The 4,520-nt window shown below is 37.8% G+C and overlaps 1 protein-coding gene across 1 annotated transcript in view; it reads left to right on the top strand.

Annotated features, from left to right (window-relative positions):
- The first annotated feature begins 1,149 nt into the window (after positions 1-1,149).
- LOC113842844 (uncharacterized) overlaps positions 1,150-4,520 on the top strand; it is an 8,627-nt gene continuing 5,256 nt past the window's right edge. Inside the window, exons 1-4 of the mRNA XM_072028731.1 lie at positions 1,150-1,185; positions 2,239-2,317; positions 2,783-2,923; positions 3,765-4,520. The exon at positions 3,765-4,520 is cut by the window's right edge and continues 5,256 nt beyond it. The gene's annotated coding sequence lies outside the window, so the exon portion shown is untranslated. The remainder of the gene's footprint in view (positions 1,186-2,238; positions 2,318-2,782; positions 2,924-3,764) is intronic.

Below are 4,520 nucleotides of genomic sequence, written 5' to 3'. Positions count from 1 at the left end.
AACAAACATTTTTTTTTTGCTATTTCTTCCTTTATGAAATATTCACAGTGCTTCTCTGATCCCTTTTCCAAATAAGATAAATAATAATAATAAAATAGCAGACATTACATGGAAGATTTGAACATAAAAGGCTAAAGTCTGGTGAAATTATAAGCCTTGAAAAATAATATTAACAAGTTAAAGCATAAATTAGATTTTGCCAGACCAGGAGTCACGGCCCCAGATGAGACCATGACAGCTAAATTAGCTTTCAGAAGCTAAACAGATATATGACTCTTGGAGGTCACCAGCTTGATGAAAGCAGGGCTGATATGCAGAAGATCCATCTTACTCCTGTGGGAATAGAAATGTTGTTTTTGCAGAGTTACATTGTTTAGAAGGAGGGAATGTGGTACTGAGATATGCTTACAGTGATAAGAAAGTTTAGCAGGCGACCTAGTAAAATGCAGACAACCAGACTCCTTAGGACAATTAGGTGAAAATCACGGTGTCAAGTCAAGTCAGATAAGTGAAGTAACATTACCACTTCAAGCAGTAAAAATGTCAAAAGAAATTTGAAATTTAACAGGCCGGCAACTGAAGGCCATGCATTGTTTGTGAAGCATCAGATAGATTGTGAACCTGGATTACCCACTCAGTGGGGAAACAGGGGAGGGTCCTGCCATCAAAAGGTATATAAACTGTGTTTTGGAACTAGTAGATGCGCTCTCTCCTGCTTGTGGGGCACCCGCCATTGCAATCGCGAATAAATTACTACTTCACTGAGATCCTCGCCTGAGCCTAACTTATTGGCTACGGAGTGTTTCTCACACTCCCAGGAAAGATCGGGAACTGTGGTGTCCTGGTTTCAGTTAGCACAGAATTAATTTTCTTCCTAGTAGCTGGTGGAATGCTGTGTTTTGGCTTAGGATGAGAAGAGTGCTGATAACACCCCGATGCTTTAATTGTTGCAGAGCAGTGCTTATACTAAGCCAAGGACATCTCAGCCTTTTGCTCTGTCCTGCCAACGGGCAGGCTGGGGGTGCAGTAAGAGCTGGGAGGGGACAGACCCCGGACAGGTGACCCAAACTAGCCAAAGGGGTATTCCATGCCATCTGACGTCATGCTAAACAATATATAGGGGTGGCTAGCCGGGGGGAGGGGGCCGGACTGCTCGGGGTGAGGCTGGACATCGGTCAGCGATTGGTGAGCAATTGCATTGTGCATCACTTGTTTGTAAATATTATTATTAGTTTCCTATTATCACCATTGTATTATTATTATTACTATTGTTATTATTATTATTGTTATTATTATTTTCCTGTCTTATTAAACTGTCTTTATCTCAACTCACGGGCTTCACTTTCCATTTCTCTCCCCCGTCCCAGAGAGGGAGGGGGGAGGGTGAGCGAACGGCTGTGTGGTATTTAGCTGCCGGCCGGGTTAAACCACGACAAAAGTCCTGGTTGAGTTCACAGAGGTGACAGGTAGAAAAACCTGCTTGTAAACTTATAAATGGCATTAAGCCTAGAAGTTCTTTATCAGAATATTTATGTTTCTGGACAGTTTTTAGTAACATTCAGATAGAAGCACCTCCCTGAACGTACTAAATGGCATCCAAACCTAAGTGTTACAGTCCCTTCCCTAAGATTTAAACTCTAATTATTGGTTTCCAGGCAGGCTTTTCTTTAATGCATGCGGTATAGTTTCTAAGCTCACAGTAAGGATTAGCTTCTTTTCCTGGACCTTAAAGATAGTTTGATATTACATAGAGAGTGAGGTATTAGTTTTACTTATCACTTCCTCCTGTTTGCCACCTAATGGAAGACTTCCTTTCAGTGAAGTTCTGTGCTTCAAGCTGTGGGCGTTTAGCCTTCTTGCCAAACACCCATCCCCCTAAAATTAATAGCAGATAAGAGCAGGCTGCATCTTGTAAAACTGCATGCTGTGCTATCTGACCCTGTGTGTCCTCAGAAACACTCTCTCCTACTTTGCAGTGTCAGTTCAGGAGAGCTCTGCACACACGTGCTCAGGAATTCAGAGAGTGCATGATCAAGCCCTAGTAGTTCAGTCCCCCTCTGTCACAGTCAGCCACAGGCAATGGCGATGTGATTGTGGTAATGAAATGTAGTTAATGAATAACTTTACAGACAAGATCACTAGAGCTGCTGGGTTCTGATTGTTGTGTTTTGTTTTGTTTTGTTTTGTTTTAATGTGTGTTTTTTTTTTTTTTTTTTCTTTTTCATTTGTTTTAACCAGAATTATATAACGAACTGTGTACCTGTTCCACACAAGGGGAAGCCATGAAGTTTACCAGGGAACACAGTGGTAAGAAAAGGTATCGTTGAGGGTCTTTCCTATATTTTTAAGTGTTGCACTTAAGAAAATGTAATCTCTTCTTTCTTTTTTTTTTTTTTTTTTTTTTTTAATTGATAATCTAAGAGCAGAAAATATAGATTTAGAACTGTAGGTCTTTCAAGGCCTTTCAGCCTATTCTTACAGGATACGGAGGTTTAGTGGCATATGTAGTATATGGTGTATTACATTTAATATATGTCTGATGAGATTAGTGCAAATCTCAAGAAGGAAAAGTACATACAAGATTTCTGTGCAAATGGAAAAGGTAATACTGGTTTCAGAGAAATCAAGTTTTGTAAATACTCAAGAGCTCCATCTGCTGCCAGTATTTGGTAGCTCTTTGCATCTAAAAAGTCTTCATAGTACTTAAAGGCTAATAATTTAAACTACATTCTAAAGCTCGCAAGCAGGTTTCTAATATTAACCTTTTTACTTTTAACTTCAGGACATGCCTAAGCATTTGGCTCACTTTATGTTTGTTTCCAAGAACTTGTGTATCAAATCCTTCAAAACCCAATTTTTTACTAATACTGGCTGATGATCTTGGTATTGGAGATGTGGGTTGTTATGGCAATGATACAATAAGGTAAGAGTGCTTTCTACAAATTAAATTACCTCCCCCCTTGCTGGTGAATTTTAGTAGGGAAAAAAAAAAAAGTTACTGATGGCATTACTAGAAAACTTATTAATGGATTAGTTTATCTAGATACACTTCTTTTCAAATACATGTATAAAATGTTTTACAGTAATTTCTATTGGAGTAATAATTATATGAGCATGCTTGAGTGACTTTCTTGGACTTCCAATTTTCAGAATTTTGTAAATGTGCAAAATTCTGCACAGAAATGTGCCCTATATTTTTCAGGCATGTGTATAATTTGTAAGTTTCCACAACTCATGGGTTGAAATGCTAAGGACCACAATTAGGATATAGTAACAGCTAACAATTCCAAAAGGCTTGTTACAGAATGACAGCTCAGTCTATGATGTGATCTATTTCTCCCTATTGCACTTTTCAGTCTTGATGTAGCCTGGCTGATTGGTAGAATGATTGTATATATATATATCCCTTGCCTATTCTAACCTATTTTAGTCTCACAAATTGTGTGTCCTGTTTCTATTAGTAGAATCTTTTTCACTATGCTTCATGAGCTTTTGATACAGGATAGACCAGAAGACCAGAAATACCTTTATATATATATACATATCTCTCTATATATACATAAAACACATATCTATAGAAAATTCCTTTTCAAAGTAGTTAAGATATCTCAAAAATACATAACACAATTGTCCTAGTTGAGTTGTAGATAAAAAGAGGAATTTGTAAATTTGGTGAGTATGTCCTAGACAAAACTAGGAGGACCGGGACACTGAGAACTTCTGTATAATACATTTTTTATCAGAGATGTGATTTTTCTCTTTAGGACCTCTAACATTGATGGCCTGGCAAAGGAAGGAGTGAGACTTAGTCAGCACATTGCTGCAGCTTCTGTCTGTACTCCAAGCAGAGCAGCCTTCCTGACTGGCAGATACCCCATCAGATCAGGTTGGGCCTCTCTCTAATGGTTGACTGAAGCTTGTCTAGCCATTATTGCTGTTAAAAATACCCTTAAATAACCCCATTATAACCCTTTAATAAAGGCTTGTTAATCTAAGGATTTGGGGCATCAGTGAGATGGGCAGAAATCAAGATGACTAGATTCACTGATTGAGTTGTATGGGAAAAGCCCCACATAAAGCACATTTAATGCAGTTAAATGACCACACAGAAACAGATAAAAATCAAAACAGCACAAAGCACTCAGAGGTAGAAACATAAAGGGAAAAAAAAAAAAAAAAGTGTAAACACTGTATGTTAGTGGTATTAAAATTATGTTAAAACATAATATTTTGAGTATCCTGACAAACATTTTCATAATGAAATCTGTTAGGCAGTGGAATAGTTCTCAACAATAATGTTTTAAAACAAATATTTTAAAAACAAGACAAAACTTGAGCCATGTTGTCTCCCAGTAATCATGAGTGTAGATCTTCTGATCTGATTCTAACTTGCTAAAGAAGATGGTTTCGTGGAGAAAGGAAATCATGAGCTGTACATTTCAGAAGTGTGTGCCCATGACTCTGTAAATCTTTTGTTTTAGATAAACTTTCCCCTTTTTGTCTCTTTTTCGCTTGTTTTC

This window comes from Anas platyrhynchos, chromosome 1 (assembly GCF_047663525.1).
Source record: "Anas platyrhynchos isolate ZD024472 breed Pekin duck chromosome 1, IASCAAS_PekinDuck_T2T, whole genome shotgun sequence".
Classification (NCBI taxonomy): domain Eukaryota; kingdom Metazoa; phylum Chordata; class Aves; order Anseriformes; family Anatidae; genus Anas; species Anas platyrhynchos.
This window is presented reverse-complemented; position numbering and strand designations above follow the sequence as displayed.